Source organism: Protopterus annectens, chromosome 8.part0 (genome assembly GCF_019279795.1).
Source record: "Protopterus annectens isolate FY-2018-M chromosome 8.part0, PAN1.0, whole genome shotgun sequence".
NCBI classification, from domain to species: Eukaryota; Metazoa; Chordata; order Ceratodontiformes; family Protopteridae; genus Protopterus; species Protopterus annectens.
In genome coordinates this window covers 542775984-542794292 of record NC_056741.1, presented here as the reverse complement: position 1 = coordinate 542794292, position 18309 = coordinate 542775984, and the positions used below count along the sequence as shown (strand labels likewise).

General features: G+C 36.4%; 1 protein-coding gene across 2 annotated transcripts in view; it reads right to left on the bottom strand.

Annotated features, from left to right (window-relative positions):
- The window catches only part of HORMAD1 (HORMA domain containing 1), a 4208304-nt gene that overhangs the window by 1545158 nt on the left and 2644837 nt on the right, over positions 1-18309 (bottom strand). The window lies entirely within an intron of this gene.

Here is an 18309-nt window from a genome sequence, read left to right as displayed (position 1 = left end):
TAATTACATAGTACAGCTTATTTAGTTTGAGCACTTTTTATCATCATCATTGAGTTTCCTTTCAGGCTCCTTATTACAGCCTAATGCTTTGTTGTGGACTTGTGGTATTTCTAGTCTAAAACTAAGGTGTCAGCATTGTTCTACCTAGTATTATTGACCTCAGTCTGCCCCAAGCTGTGTCTGTTTAGTGCTTGTTGCCTTAACTATCGGCAGCATTAAGCAGCCGTAAAGAAGATGTTTAGATGTAACCGAGAGTGGTGTTACCTGTAGCTACTCCAGCCATAAAGTAAAATATTTAAGTGTACCTGAATTATTTTTTTTTTTTTAAGATTGTGACTGCAATTATGGTTCTATATGTAATTATTTAGTCCTATGTTGTACCTCAAATAAGGTTATTGCTACATCCCAATCTCTTTATTTTTTAACCTACATTCTCCTACTGCTTTTAGCTGTTAAACTCATATATGGTCTTAGTAAATTTTAGAAGTACTACTACTTAGAATACTACCTGCCTTACCTTGTATTACATACCTAACCCTAGTTTTTAACATCAGTTTATCTACTCCTTCTCGCTTTACAGCTCCCTACCTACAGCAAGGACACATCAGTTCCTAGCAACTGGCCCACTTGGATATCTACACCCCTGGAGAACTCTGAACTAGCAATAAATAAAACCAAAAAAACAGTCACCAGCCCACAGACGTTCCTGAGTTCTGAATAAATCCAAAAGCAAGTAATGATAAAAACACAGAAGAACTCAGGTACGACCAAGGTTCCCAGTTTCAGTTGAAGTTTTAATGTTATTTATATTTATTTATTGACATTTGTTGACCAGGAAAGTCCACTAGGTTAGGAACCCATTTCCAGTGGAGGCCCGGGGAGAAAAGCTCCATGAATTAACAGTCAGATATTAACAATAGGCAGAACATTTTTTAAAATAGCAAAAATAATCAAAAGTTAAAACATTAAAAAGCAAAAATAGACATACAGTATAAAACTTAATGGTGTATATCAGAAAATATTTAAACTTAGATGATAGTTTGTAGTATTGTATAAACATCTTGAGTTGATTCTTTATGGTATTGCATGAGAAACATGGCAGTTCTTGCTAAAAACAGTTTTATGATAATAGAGCTGAGATGCAATTTGGTAGTAAAAATGTTTAGAATTATAAAACTGGGTTAGAAATTAAGTGGTGCTGGTGTTATGGTGGTTTGTTTGATTTGCACTGGCATTTGAGGTTATTAAGGAAGTAGGTTTTCAGTGCTACTTTATATTTCTTTATACAGTCAATTTGAGTAATGTGGGAGCGTAGGGAGTTCCATTTTTGCAATGCTGTGAGAGAACAAGCATTGTCCAGCTGTTTTACTGGGCTTAGCTACACTTAGTATTAATTTACTGGAGGATCTACGGGTGTGTGATGGTATGTAAATTTGTAGTATTGGTGAGAGTGTTGGGCATGTATTTGGTTTATAAATTAATTTGTGGGCTAGCAGTAGTAGGGTATAGCAAAGGTAGTGTGGGAAACCTAAACAGTTCACTTCAGAGATTGCTTGGCAATGGTGTGAGCGATAAGGTTTACCTGAGGCGAATTCGGCTATTTTGTAGAAGCAAGATTGAAGTTTGTTGCTGAGGAATGAGTGAACATTAGTAAAGATGGCACTACCATAAAGTAAGGCAGGGATGAGTAAAGTGTTTGCTAGTTTTGTTCTGGTGTCTTTGTCCATGTAGAGCTTATGTTAAAACATAAGTGCTTTCACAGGAAAATCTGCTTCATCAGATGCTAATAAATACAACTGTAATGTGTTTCTTTTTATACAGCCTCTAGCAAGCACTAGTAGTCACATGATGCAAATTAGGTAAAAACAATTAACATCATAGGGTGTAGCTTGAGCTTACTACCCTACTAAATGAAAGAAATGTTTGCAAGTATGTACTGCTATCAGTAGAAAGCACTTATGAAAAATATATAAAAAATTCACATTTAGAGATATATATATATATATATATATATATATATATATATATATATATATATATATATATAAGCACATATACGTATGTAATACACAGTCATTTAAATGCAACTTTAGATATAACATTTATATATTTGTAAAAGTGTATGTATAAAAATATATACATAAAAAATTACATTTATATGTAAGCACACTTTATTAGTGTACGTTTAAAAAGAAAAAAAGAGAAAAAAAAACGATCTAAACAAAGATCTGGATTTAAGCTTGAGTTTAAGTGGCACATATTCATTTAAACCATGCCCTGAATCTCCCCTAAGTCTAATAATCCATCTGACCTCTAACTGCTCAGTCATATTTCGTATGTCTACCCCCCCCCCCAATATCAAAAATTCTGCCTTTGGCCATAAACATAAAGGTGTGTTCAGAGTTAGTACCAATAACATGCTTGGCCAAAGCACTAACTTTATTTCTCCTGCTGATATAGTAAATATGTTCTTGAATCCTTTCTATGAATATGTGCCTCTTAAACCCAAGCTTAAATCCAGACCCTTGTTTAGATAGTTTTTTTTTCTCTTTTCTCTTTTAAATGTATCATTAATAAAGTGTGCTTACTTATATATGTATTTTTTGTGTATATATTTTTATACATACACTTTTACAATATATAAATGTTATATCTAACGTTGCATGTAAAAGACTCTATATGACATATATATATATATATATATATATATATATATATATATATATATGTATATAAATGTGAATTTTTTTATATATTCTTCATAAGTGCCTTCTAATGATAGCAGTGCATACTTGTGCTTGCAAGCTTTTCTTTCATTCAGTAGGGTAGTAAGCTCAAGCTACACCCTATGATGTTAATTGTTTTTACCTAATTTGCATCATGTGACTACTAGTGCTTGCTAGCAGTTGTATAAAAAGAAGCACATTTCAGTTGTATTTCCTAGCATCTGATGAAGCAGATTTTCCTGTAAAAGCGCTTATGTTTTAACATTAAAACTTCAATTGAAACTGGAAACCTTGGTCGTACCTGAGTTCTTCTGTGTTTTTGTCATTACTTGCTTTTGGATATATTCAGAACTCAGGAACCTGTGTGGGCTGGTGACTATTTTTGTGGTTTTACTTATTCAATTTATTGCCATTCCTTCCAGGAGCATGACTGAGGGCTGTGATATCATCGAATTGGACTACACCCCTATGGGTTCTTTACAAGTTAAACTTAAGAACTTTAACAACTTATTTGAGGCTATTGATAACAAAGCAAACCCACTTATTGACTGTATACCAGATACTGCTGACAATGAAAGTTTGTCAGTGAAAATTATAGCCTTTAAGAACAAGATGCATGTTATTGAGAAAGAACCCTTTAAATGTAAACAGCAGCAATATCAGAAATACCATTTGGAGGTTTGCTTAAGAGAAGGCTTGGTCCCAAGTGGGCTACGTATTCTTAAAATGCCTTCACATATAGACTGTGATCGTGAATTACTTATTGAATGGCAGAAAATTAACCTTAATGCCAGCATGGGCTATTTAAAACTTCTAGTAGCCTCAGCAGAGAAAGAACGTGAAATGCTGTTAGTGTCTATCAAATGATAACATGATCATCTTTTGAACCAGTTTGGTCAAGAGTTACTAGACAAGTACACAACTGATGTTTTGGACTATTTGTCTGTGTATGAAAGGAAACTTATTAAGCAAAAAATGAAAATTTCCAGGGATTGCCAGGACTTTCAGTCTGGCAATGTTTTTACCTGGCCAAGATATAATGAAAGTAAGAGTATGGATTCCAGTTTGCATGCAACAGTTGTTTCTACTGTCCCCCCCTACTGACTCCTGCCTCCATGAGTGAGGCAATGGTTCCACCAGTTAGTGAAGTGATGACATCAGCTGCTGGGGACAGTGTGGGGGAATCCACTAGAGACCTTGGAGCTAGAAGGAAAACTATTCAAGTGATAGCTCAGGTGCACAATTCCCTTGCCACTGACTGTACTACTAATACTGCTTCAAATTGTGGAGTGGATTCTTCTTTTCCTTTAGTCCATCAGACACTGTTTTTCCCTTTACCTATGAGGGAATTGAAGACATCTCAGCAACATGAACACCCACGAGGTCGCAGCCGCAGCAGGCAGAAGAGGAAGCTGGAAGGAAATGCAATGAATCCCATGAGCATCAAGAAAGCATTCACAACTGTGAAAAAAGCTTAGTTTGGAGTCTTTCTAGATATACCCTTACAGAAGATGAGCTGGGACTTCTTCATAAGGGTTTATCATTCATTCCTACCAGGTATTCTGACTATACAGATGCCATTCTAGACATCAAGCTTTTTACTAGAAATCTAATGCTTAAAAATATGTATAAAGATGCAGGCAGCAGTAATTCTGATAAACATGACATCTTTAGAAAACCTAGTACCTTTATACCTATTAATAATTATTTAATTAATGCTTTTGAAAAATTGTGCTTGGATGATATTTACAAATTAAATTCATCTGAAGTTTCTAATGTTAACAGTAAGAAGAAAAAATGTTTTAATTTAACCAATGATAAATATTTAGCAATAAAAAGCTTGCAGAGTAATTCTGAAATAGTGGTGAGAGCAGCAGATAAGGGAGGTATAGCAGTGCTTGACAGTGAGTGGTATAAACAGGCAATGCTGACTATGTTAGCAGATGATGTCTTTTGCACAAATGTTCACTATGGTCGTGTAAAATTTATGATAAAGAATGTTAGTGACACTTTGAATGCACTGTTAAGTAGAAATTTAATAGACAAAAATCTTTATGAGTATTTTTTAATAATGCATCCCACTGTACCTGTTATACAGGGACTCCCTAAACTACATAAAGATAGCACAAATCCACCTTTACACCCCATTGTCTCTGGTCGAAATTGGTGCACTGAATCCATTTCCATCTATCCGGAAAAGCATCTTAGACCTATGCTAGTTAAAATGAATCATGTATTGAAATACACTGAACATTTCTTAAGTGATCTGTATGGCTTTCTGGAAAATTATAGTAACAGTGAACAGAGTTTATTGTTGGTAACACAAGATGTTACATCACTTTTTACAGTTATACCCAACAATCAGGGTGTAGAGAGCACTGAATGCTTTTTAAGAAGGTTCGGTAATACTAGTGAGGATGAGTTGGTTAAGATTAATGCTCTCTTAAGATGTGTACTATAGAATAATGCATTCCTATTTGATGGTAAAGTCTATTGGCAGCATAATGGCATGGCTATGGGCACATCCTGTGCCAACAGCTATGCCAATGCTGTTGTGGCTGTTTGGGAATTAGAACATGTCTTACAAGGACCTTTTTGCCAGCATGTGCTCCTTTATAGGAGGATTGTGGATGACTTGTTTGTTCTGTGGAGGGGGGTACTGAAGAAACAGTTTGAAGACTTTCTGAGTTACATTAATACAAGTACCACTTTTTTCAGATTCACTTCTACATATTCTAAATCAAGTATTAATTTTTTAGATGTTTGTGTAGAAGTTGAAGATACTGGTGGTATATATACTAAGCTCTACAGGAAACCCTCTCATGTCAACCACTTGCTTTCTCATGACAGCATGCACCCCTCTTATATTTTTAGGAATGTGATCCATAATCAGGTGTTCAGAGCCTCAAGACTTAATGTACGTGAAGAAGATTTTCAGCAGCAGGTCAAGGTGTTGAGTCAAGAATTGATAGAAAGAGGATATAATGAGGCAGATGTGCTAACTAATGTCAATGAGGTGACAGATTTGAGGGGAACGGTAGACAAGCCTTATTTTTCTAAACACAATTATAGAGGTAAACAGGCCCCTAGACAATCACCTAGAATGAAACTTAAGGTTCCTTTATACTATTCAGAATGAAACAAAGAACGTCGCTGGACACTGCTGCTCCTTATTAAAATGTTTATTCAGTACAAACAGAGTCAATAAAAGTGGTCCTTCCTCAGACAAAATTACACATGCAAACAATACTCCATTTAAAAACAACTCACCCAATAAAATTCAAGTAAAATTCAATGTGCTCTTGTAGCCATTAATTCAACAATTCACTTTGACTCTGATAATTCAGGAAACTCTTCTATATGCCTACTGAGTGCATTATGTGGATCTTTATTCCTAATACTTGACATATGTTGAAAGATCCTAGTTTTAAACATTTTATTTGTCTTTCCCACATAAAACAACAAGGCAGCTTTAGTAAATTTTATAATTTGACACAAAAGCAGAAGGAAAGTTTGGAAAATTCAAGCAAAAATAGGGAAATTATAATAAGGCCAGCAGACAAGGGAGGGGCGGTGGTCGTCCTTGATGCAAATTGGTACAACTGTAGGCTGAAGCAACTTTTATCAGATGAAAAAACATACATATGCATCAATAAGAGTGGTTGATAGGGTTCATACAGCTCTGAAAGCCCTACATTTTGACATGAAAATTAATGATGAGGTGTTTGACTTTTTATGGATAGAAAATGCTATAACTCCCATTTTTAAAGCCCTCCCAAAGATACACAAAGGGTGACTGAGAACATTTCGATATGGGTGGAATATCATCTTAGACCCTATGTAGATAGTGTGGACAACATATTGAAGGACACAGGAAACTTTTTGAGAAAATTAGGTAATGTTGAAAAAGGCACATACAACAGTACTAGATTATTGATGGTCACATTAGATGTTAACAATTTATTTACAGTAATAGATAATAGTTATGGCAAAGAGAATGTAGGCACCCTCATGTTGGACTCAGGGGCTACAGGTGACAAGATTAGTTTAGTGAAAACATTGTTAGGTTTAGTTTTGGAGAATAATGTTTTTATAGGGGGTGATTCTAGTGCCAACACGTATGCTAACCTTGTACTATCACAATGGGAGAAAGCATTTGTATTGAATAATGAAACTTGGCGAGTTATTTGAAAATGTATGGGATGACATTTTATCTTATGGGATGGGAGTTTAGATACATTGCAACTATTTGTAGACCATCTACACTCCACGACCACATTCTTTAGATTTACCATGAAAGCCTCTACAGAATGTATAGACTTCTTGGATGTGAATATAATACAAGAAGGGGCAGGCTTTAAATCCAAGTTGTTTAAAAAGGAATGTTGGAATAATAGTCTACTCCCATATGATAGCATGCATCCACGTTACTCTAACATAGTGCAAGGACAGGTCAGTAGGATCTCCAGGATTTGTTTAGATGATGAAGATTTTGAGAAAGAGTTAGTGACACTTAAAGGTTGCCTGCAAGATAGGGGTTTCAGGAAGGTTAATAAAGTTATTAGTGACAGTAAGGGCCATAGGGGTAATAAATATCGACCTTGGTTAAAAGTATAGTTGAAAGTGAATTAAGGATAGGACTACAACATTTAAAGCACCACAGGTGTCTTTCACATATAGTAGTAATATAGGAGACATATGCCATATTGTAAAACTGGAATATTTTGACCAATGATGTGAATTTGCACAATATAGTGGGACAAGGACCCTGTTTTAGGTATAGACGGAATAAAACCTTAAAGATATACTATGTGGAGAAAAACCCATTAACAGTGGACCAGTCTATTCAGTATTCACTCACCCTGTAACTGGTAGGCAGTTTATTTTAAAAGGTAAGGCAACGGCAAACACCACTGATTTGGTTTACCTGGCAGAATGTGAACACTGCCCTTGTTTTTATGTGGGAAAGACAAATCAAATGTTTAAAACTAGGATCTTTCAACATATGTCAAGTATTAGATTTGAAGCATAAAACTGAATTATCAGAGTCAAAGTGGATTGTTGAATTAATGGCTTTATTGAATTTTACTTGAATTTTATTGGGTGAGTTGTTTTTAAATGGAGTATTGTTTGCATGTTTGTGCATTTATACTATTCAGACAATGTTTCTTCCTACATGGATATAATAAGGAGAGGTTCTATATTACAAGATCGAAGCTTTACTTAATCGAATAAGTAAAGCTCGAACTTGTAATATCGAAACCGTAAATTGTCAAACAGCCGATTTAACCCAAGGAAACACTTCCCTTGGCCGTTCTGTGGAGCTGCCCATTTTTTCAATTTGGAGTGATCTCGGAGTTGGTATATTTAGGTGGGGGGTGGGAGGTAAAGCTCCCCACTTCATTCCAGATATAAAGTTTTTTTTTTTTTTTTGATTCTGCCAGGGGAAGTGTTTCCCTTGGTTGAATCAGTCGTTTGACAAGTTTAGCTGTCGATATTACAAGATTGAGCAAGAGTTATCCTATTAACTAAAGCTTCGATGTTGTAATATAGATGCGTAAGGAAACATTGGGGTGTTCTTAATACCAATAGGGGTATTTGTGAGTGGATAGATACTGAGCCTAAGTTTCTGTTTAGGAACACGAAGTCCCTTAAAAGGCAGTTATGCTATCCTAAGAACACTTTTCAGTCTAATAGAGCAGTTAGAACATATTTTTATGTATATATTTTTATACATACACTTGTACAAATATATAAATGTTATATCTAAAATTGCATTTAAAAGACTGCATATTACATATGTATATGTGTTTATATATATATATATATATATATATATATATATATATATATATATATATATATATATATATGTGTGTGTGTGTGTGTGTGTGTGTGTGTGTGTGTAAATTTTTTATATATTTTTCATAAGCGCCTTCTGTTGATAGCATTTCTCTCATTCAGTAGGGTAGTAAGCTCAAGTTACACCTTATGTTGTTAATTGTTTTTGCCTAATTTGTATCATGTGACTACTAGTGCTTGCTAGAGGTTGTATAAAAAGAAGCACATTTCAGTTGTATTTATTAGCATCTGATGAAGCATATTTTCCTTTTAACATTAAAACTTCAATTGAAACCGGAAACCTTGGTCGTACCTGAGTTCTTCTGTGCTTTTATCATTACTAGCAATAAATAAAACTCAAAACTGAAGGAATCTTAATAATCAAGTAATCAAGAAGGCCTCTTAGGTCCAACTAAGACCTTGCAGTGTATGTTTCCCATCCCAGAACCATTTTTATAAATATTTTATGTACCTGAAATTGTTGTATTTCTGGCATACACACCAATCGGACTCTTTTTTTTTTAGGATCAGTCCCCCCATTAGCAATTCTATCTTCAGTAGGTTCTATATATACAGCCTGTAAGTAATACCTTTTCGTTTATTTTTCTGTCATGATATTTTTATCTCCTGAACATAACCAAGCATTAGGCACAAAATTAGTCCAATGAATAGTTATATATTTGTTTTACAGCACTGACATCTACATTTTTTTTCCATCTGGCTGATTGTTTCTGTAACAAGTAGGTTTCCATTGTGGCTCATATCTTGGGCTCCTCCCCTTTGTAACCTCCAATGTTTACTTATTTCCCTGAGCACCTAGGGCACCAATTCAAATTCCCCTTGTTGGAGCTGCAGCCTTATTCAGTGTCCCGACTTTAGTGTGTATGCTAAGTAAGTGATTTCTGCTTTGTATCTTGTGCTATCTTTTGCTATATATAGTCGCAAGTAATTATTTTTACCAGATGCTTATGACTCTCTAAGTTAGTACTCTAGCTACCTTACTAAGAGATTCCAAGCTGTGGGATGGCACTCTAACTTCTCCTTTCTACCTGTTCACACCGGGGTACCCCAAGGCTCCATCCTACGTCCCCTTCTATTTAATATCTTCATCAATAACCTTCCATCTGCTTGTCCACTCTCTACTGTTATTCAGTATGCTGACAATTCCACCATCATCTCCTGTTCCAAAGATATCACTCACCTTCACACCCTTATCCAAGCATCTCTTCATTCTATTGAAAAATGGCTTAACTCCAACCAACTTATACTAAACACCAAGAAAACAAAACGTGTTCTGTTCCTTCCAAAAACTATGCAACATTACAAAGACACATTCTCAGCCTCTTCTTTTAACAATACAATCATATCTACCAAATCTCATACTAAACTTTTAGGTGTCACAATTGATGACCACCTAAGGTTTGATCTACATATTCAGCAATGCATAAAAAAAAAAAAAAAACACCACAAATTAGGTCTCCTATACAGACACAAAAAAATCCTCACTACCACCTCCAGACTCTCTCTAGCACAAGCCCTCCTATTACCAGCTCTACTCTACGCTGCATCTTTACTCTCATCCCTGCAATCTAATCTCATGACTAAATTAGAACGTACGTACAACAAAGTTGTGCAAGCTTTGCTGCCAGCTTACATTATCACACTCATCATTGTATAGCCCTAAAAAAACTGCATTTGCTTGAATTCCAACACCAACTTCTACTCCCACAAGTGCTCCTAGCTCATTCAGTCTTATGTATGTCATCATCCTGTCCCTCCCTCTCCACTCTCATCCAGCTGTTTATCCCAAACCGTGCACTTCGCAGCTAACTACAGCACCAGCTGTAAGTCAGTAAATGCAATACAGTAACCTCTCAGTTAACCAGCACCCATGGGAAATGGTAGATACCGTATTACTATAGTTTCTGGTTGCTTGAGAGTTACTTTTAAAAATAGTCCTGACTAATACTGTACCCTATACTATTTGGTTTGACTTGTTCTCAGGTTGGGAGAGAGTGAATTTATTCCTATCTTCCTTTTTAAAACTCTAAAACTCTAAAAATGTAAGGTATGTTTCTGCGGGGTGAAAACAGAAAGTGAAACATGAAAATGTATGTATTTCATTGATATTTTTTTGCCGACTGCTTGAGAGTGCCGGTTGCTCGAGTTCCAGCTAACTAAGAGTTTACTGTACTAATATTAGTAAACTACTGTATAGTCATTCTGTAGCCTCAGCCTGGAATAAGTTACCATTTAAAATCAGAACCATCGCAAACCCCAACTCCCTTAAATCTGCCTTAAAAGACAGCTTGCATTCATCTTGGTCCTACCATTGTAATGACCCTACATAATCACAACCACCTACTATGCTGTCTCCCTTCTAGCAACCTACTTGGCTACTCTTCCTCGCTAACTTAGTCTCTTGAGCAAAGGTTATTCCTCCTTAGGATTCACCTCTTCTCCCCTCTTTTGACTTTCATTCAGGCTACACTCTATAAAACTCTCACCCCTTCCAACTTTTATCAACTTATTTACTGCTGATAGACTTTTTTTTTGTTTTACCCATGCTTATTCAGAAACTTGTTACAAACTTGCTACTCTGCTTAAACAGAAATTTGTTGCAAACTTGTTGCTCTCTTTATTGTACTTTATAATCTCAGTTTTTTATTTCTCATTGTTACATTTCTATATAATTGATTTTGTTACTTGAACTACCTATATTTTGAACTAGTTACATCTTTTGTTTATTGATACTGTTGTTTTAAATTGTATTTTTATTTAATTATTTTATTTTACATTTGTTGACCGGGCTAGTCCAACTGGATATATGTCCATTTTCCGTAGAGGCCGGGGAAGAAAAGCTCCACTAACAGTTACTAGAAATATAGATCAGTACATTTTTAAGGCTAGGCAACACAAGTTATTTAGATGATAGCTAAACATTAATTAATCAACAAAAGTTTTACAAGACAATGGTGAAAATATATACAAGAGGTATAGACAAATACATACTATACTATAGAGAGCTTGCTAGGAAAGGACAAACTCTATAGTACCTTCTACGATACTCTAAGCTAGTACCTAACTTTGTTAGCTGATAGCTAATACATTCAGAGGTTAATAGGAAGGAGTGCATAGCATAGCAGTAGTGAGATAAGTTTAGAATAAGTATGAAGGAAGGAGGTGATTAATCTGGGTTGGTGCATGGACATAGCCAGTTATTTTTAAGGTATTCTTTGAGTTGCTTCTTGAAGAGTGGTGTAGAGGAAAGAAATGAGAGTTCTCTTGGGAGCAGGTTCCAAGTTTTCCCCACAGTGTTGGAAAACAGAGAGTCCCCAGCCTTATTGCAGGACTTGTGTATTGATTCTTGCAGTTTATTTGCTGAGCATTGGGTAGATAGATTTATATAGGGGGTAACCAGGCTAGTGAGTATAGGTGTGTTACTAGGACGGTAGAGGATCTTGTGTGTGATAGTAAGTTGGTAAAAGAGAAGTTGATTATAGAGTTCCAGCCAACCCAGTTGTTTTAGATTGTGACAATGGTGGGTTCTAAATGGTGAACTTGTGGCAAATCTGGAAATGTTGTTGTAAGAGTTTGTAGGTTTGTTGAGGTTGCTTTTGGAAAGATTGGTATAAATTGTAGCGGCATAGAAGAGGGCAGAGATAAGATGGGCGTGGGCAATAGTAGTTCTAGCTGTAGGAGTAAGGAATGATTTAATCCTATAAAGTGAGCCTAGCTTTCTGTTCACTGATTTTGTTGTGTTATTTATGTGTGTGTCAAAGGTCACATTGTTATCAAGTGTTACTCCTAAGAGTTTGGTAGTTGGGTCAGGAGATATAGCAGTGCCATTACTGGATAACACTGTGAAGTCTATTTGTGTGGACTTTTTTGTAGGATTAAAGAACAATAATTTGTATTTGGGGGGTTCAGGAGTAGGCAGCACTGTAGGAACCAGTCTTCCACAATGTTCAGTACCTTTTGGGTAAGGGATTGGCATCCAGATAATGAAGTAGCAGAGCATACTAATGTTGAATCATCTGCATATTGTATGCAGGTCGCTTGAGGAATCATTAAGTTGAGGTCATTAATAAAAATTGAGAATAGGAGGGGGCCCAAAATAGAGCCTTGAGGGACACCTAGGGTAACAGGAAGATTTGTGGATAGTGTGTTATCCCACAGCACAGCTTGTTGACAGTTCTCCAGGTAGGAATAGAACCATTTTAGTGCAAGTGCATCAAGAGAGAGAGATTTCAGTAGATCAATAAGAAGCTGATGGTTAACCATATCGAAAGCCTTTGAGAGGTCAATAAAAAGTGCGGAAGATAGAGTGTTGTTATTATGATTTTTGTTGATGCAGTCAGAAAAGGATAAAAGGACAGAGGTGGTACTATGGAATGGCCTAAATCCATGCTGACAGCTAGCTAGTAAATTATTTTGGAGAAGGTGGTTGAGTAGTTGTCGGTGGTTACATTTTTCCATTATTTTTGCTAAGGGAGAGAGTAAAGCTATTGGTCGAAAGTTAGAAAGGTCAGTGGAGTTCTCACCCTTATGTAAAGGGATAATATGGGACATTTTCCAGATAGATGGGATAGTTCCTTCAGAAATTGTCCTATTTATTAGGATGGAAATGGGATAGGCTACAACTTTGGCTGCTTTTTGCAAGTATTCAGCTGGTAGGAGGTCAGCTGAAGGGGTGCATGGCTTTAGTTTTAGGAGAAGGGGGCTAATGAGAGAGGGTGCTAATGAAGGATGTAGGAACTGGTTGTAGGTGGAATGATGGTGGTATACTTGTTAAGGTGGATGACAGACTTGGTTTAACAGGGGGTAGAGAATTTGCTAGTGATTGGTAGCAATGGCTTATAAAGAATGACTACTCCCCCACCTTTTTTGATTTTGTGGTCTAGTCTCAATATATTGTATCCAGGTGGGGTGATTTCGTTGTCCTGGGTTATTGGTTTAAGCCATGTTTCAGAAAGACATAGGATGTCAAAGGAATGCACATTTAAGAGAGCGTGAAGATGGGCTATTTTATTGTTAATACTACGAATATTAAGCTGTGCTATAAAGAGAGAGTCAAATGTTTTATCTGGGTGTAAGAGGTGGATGGAATGAGTGTTTGGGGATCAGAGCCATCTGTATTGTAGGGACCAGGGTTGAGGTGAATGTCTCTGTCTTATAGGAGATAACATTTAGGTCTATGTGTGAACTGTAATGTTTTAGAGTAGATGTTCAGGGATTTGTTGCATTGGAGATAAGTAATGTGGCCTAATCTGTGATACTTTGGAAGTAAGTAGATAGAAGTTGATGTGATATTAATGTGGTTGTAGGGGGTAACCTGAGTTGCAAATAAAGTTTGCTGGAAGGGATGGTGAAAGTCAGTGAACATAAGATGTTTTAGAATGTAGGATACAAACAGGAAAGGAAGGGTAGTACATAGGAGTAATAGTGGTATGAGTGTAGATATAGGTGGTAGGGCCATAGTGAGAAGGATGATTTAAGAGAAAGTAATAGTAATAGGAGTAGGGAAGAGTATAAATATATGTAATAGAGTGTGGGTTAGGAGAGAGTTAGAAAAGTGGTTATGTATGGTGTATTAGACTATTAAGGAGTAGTAGTAAAGAGTCTGTGGGGTAAGTGTGTAGAAGGTTAACAAGCAAAAGACAAGGATTGGGTATTTATGGGAAGGGGTGTGGCTTGGGAGGTATAAGGCTAGGACCCCTGGGGGTGGGTGGAAATTGGGGGTAGGGAGGGGAGCGGAGTGAGCCCGTTGGACAAACGGAGCGGGAAGAGCCAAAGGAAGAAGCAGCTACAGAGAAAAACAATCTGTAAGCAAATGCTAGAGACAGCAGTGGAGATGAAAAAATGTAAGTACAGAGTGTTACCAGAAAGGATATGGGAAAAAAGTGTTTTAGGCATGAGAAAACATAGGGAGTGTGATTGGGAAGGAGAAAAGAGAGGAAAAAGGTCCAGATTCAGTAGCAATTAGTGGAAGAAATAGACTATTGTGTGAGATAGCGTGTTACTAGGTTAATCATGCCACCTAGTGGCAATAGGAGGAAAAGCAAAACTGGGAAGGATACTTTATCATGAGAGCCTTATAAAGTATTTGGAGAGGGAGAGAAAACAAACAAAAGTAATTGGGGGGGGCGAAAGGGTGCGTAGGCTGTGGTCGGCTGCTTAATCACAAGCTGTAAATGCACTGGTAAAGAGTAATTACTTTAAACAATATAAAAAAATGTCTGGTATAGGGCTACATACACTGTCTCTTAGGTACTTGGGGGATAAACTGCACCAAGGGCGAGCTGAGCACTTTAGGCATCTTCCAGATAGCAGGAGGAGACGGTTCTTTATTATTTGAAGTTACCCAGGTAAAAAAAAAACACTATCTTTTGCAAGACTCAGAGTGGAGGACCCAGGGTAGAAGGCTGAAAAAAAAGAGGACAAATCTGAGTATAGACAAGCAGAGAAATAATAAGAGAAAAACAATTGGGAGTCACAGAAGGAGAAAAAAATAGGACTAAGTTAAATAAGTGTTAGGCTAGGTAGGCAGGAAGCTAGGGAGATTGTTAACAAGATTCAACATATAGAAGACAAAGCAGCTGTAGTCAAGACCTGACACCATTTCCACAGAGAGATTAAGAAGATGTACACCCAGCAGTGACATAGTGCAAGGCAAGTAGTGATACGACAGGATCCCCACACCATTCGCTATACTTATAGTAATCTGTTTAAAGAAAAGCAGGCAAAAAGCAGCATTAGTTGGACACAGCACATTAGGTACAACAGAAACAGCGGCACATACAGTACAACAACAACAATATAAGCAACACTTGAATGACATGCTTAACCAGCTTCTCAAATATCACATAGAAAAAGGGCCATACATTAATAACATTGTTGGACAATTCAGTACATAAAGTAAAAGCACCAATTAAATAAGCATTACATAAATAGCACAATTAAATGGCCTTTCAATAACCCAAAGTATCAGAGCCGTCAGTTCATTTATCAATAGGGACAGTTTTACTGCCACGCATTACTAGTAATTATGCTGTCTAGTTGGAGCCACCATTAAACGCCTGAAAACATTAGCAGTGGGGATATTTCATGAAGCAAGCATGTTACAAACATTCTAATCTATGGAATGCTACTGTTGCAGCCTTAGTAGATGCGTGAAACAGCTTTAACGCTAAGCCTAGAGTCCTATGCACTTGCAATTAGATAGGGCACAACTGCTAGACACTATGGTTAGGCTACAGCTAACGGAGGGATTGCCTCCAAACAAGCATGCTGAGATAACACCGGTATGTGTCCAGGAGGCATAAACAATAAAGCAGTACATGTAATTAAAGTTCAGCAGCTATACAAGCAGTTTCATTTTATAAATAATTCTGTTATTTTAAACTCTTACCAGGAGGCGCGATGAGCAGCCAGACCACCTGACAGCTAGGGGAGAGTGGTGCACCTACCTTAGTGGATTTAAAACATTTTTAAATTGTACTTTCTTTGGTTTAATTTTGGAGCTTTTCTCCTTGGGTCTCTACTGAAAATGGGCTTCTGCTCAGATGGACTAACCCAGTTAACAAATGTTAAAATAAATAAATAAAAATGCAAAGAAGCCATAATAGTTCAGAACTGGTTTATAAGGTAAGGCCCGCTCACCACTGTAAAAAACTGATATGCCCCAATGAAGGTGGGGCTAAGTTCCCAGCAGAACAGCGCTACCTTTGTGATCTGGTTAGGTAGGTGCATGCAAGTTAGATTTTAGGTTGGCCTAAAGGATACTCAGGCCTTCTTGACTTGGGAAACATTTAATAATAAATTAACAGTGGTGGGAAGAGAATATTTTATAAATAGAGGTCTCTTGTTATATTTCAGACTTTGAATTAAATGGTAACAGCTTGTAATCTTACCTGGGTTATGGGACCAGTCAGACTTTGAATTAAATGGTAGCAGCTTGAAATCTTACCTGAGTTATGGGACCGGAAATTATTCAGTAATTGAGAAAACATTATGCGATGACTTTGAAAAACAGTACCAATGACTTTGGAGAACAGTACTTCCACATATAAAGAAGTGAAAGAAGTATTGATTACTTATATAGGAGTCCCTAGATGGGGGGACATACCTAGAGCAATAAACAGAAAGAGGTGCTGTTCCAAAATGTGCAAGTTCTTGTTTGACCCAGATATTGTGGGATAGTAAACTGGATGAAAAAAGAAAGTGAAGAAGGGATGGGAAAACCTTCTCAGAATGAGCTTACAAGATACACAGTGGCTGGAGATGTATAGAAGCCTGAGAGCTGCATTAAGGAAATTCATAATATTTGCTTGGAATTGCCTGCACAAGTATTTTTGTGCCCCAGGTAGACTGAGTAAAATGTACCTTACAGTATCTGGTAACTGCTGTTGATGTCAATGGGGAGAGCAGGGAGATTGGATGCACATCTTCTGGGATTGCCCAGAGCTAGAAGAATACAAAAGAAACACATGATTTAATTCAATAAATATGACCAGGGATAGATTCTGACATTTACGCTGGGTAGAGAGAACTGGAATAAATCAAAAAGAGTGTTACTAAGCACAGTCATCTTAGCAGAAGAAAAAGAGAATTACATGGAAATGGAAAAACTCAAACAAAAGAAGAAAAAATGTGGAAAAATCCGACTCAAAGCATAAAAAAAAAAAAAACACACTGGAGTACTGGAAGTAAAACTGAGAAGAGTATTTAAGCATACTAAAACTATAATGTCGCCTCTTTTCATCCACAAAAGACTTCATCAGAAAAAAAACACACATATCGCTCACAATTTAAATACAAATGCTCCAATCAAAAAACACATTCATTTAACTTAATCAATAAGACAATTGACATAGTAATTAGAAAAGATTTGAGAAAAAGTATAAATATGTTTAAGTTAAAAATCACAATTGCTATTGGTTATAATACTCCAAAAGAAAAATAAATATGAATCAGTATCTTATAAAATACAGTTTAATACTTAGCTATTTGCACTGTTAAGTTTAATCCTTTTATCTTTTAAAAAAACACTTAATATTGATAATTTCAGTAACTTCATTCAGTCCAGGATATTCATCAGCTTTTAACTTGATTTGCCATATAGTTTCTCTCTTTTCTGTATGGTTCTTGTAATCTCCACCTCTTTTGTCAACTGGTACCTGTTCTTATGCAAAGAACAAAAACTTTTTAACTTTTTAAAATTATATATGAAGTTATCAATATTAGGTGTTTTTTAAAAGATAGAAGGCTTAAAGTTAACAGTGGTAGATAAAAAGCATGTGAAAAAGTATAATGACTAGTACAGATATATTTGAGAAAGGGATTTATGTTGCTCTGTTGAGCCATTTATTTGACTGCCGTTGGCAATTCTTAAAAAACATTTTCTTGTGGGAGGCAAGCCTCCCTGCACCCTGATGTGGGAGAAAAGCCCCCATACACTGCAAAATTATATATACCTACTTTGAGGTTGCACAACAGTGGAAAAAGGGGAAAATTCCACTGTTGCCAAAAGGTGTTTTGGCACAATGTCTCTTACCTATCAGCAATCAAAAAAAGGACTGCCAATTGACTGTATCCTGTGAGAATGTACTGTCACTTGAGCAAAGTAGATGAGATAGTTATAGAGGTGAATGAAAGAGAGATGACTTTAAAGAAAGGAAGTAAGAAAATTGTTATGGTAAAATAAGACCTGATAAGGTGGGTGGAGAACTGTAAACTATGG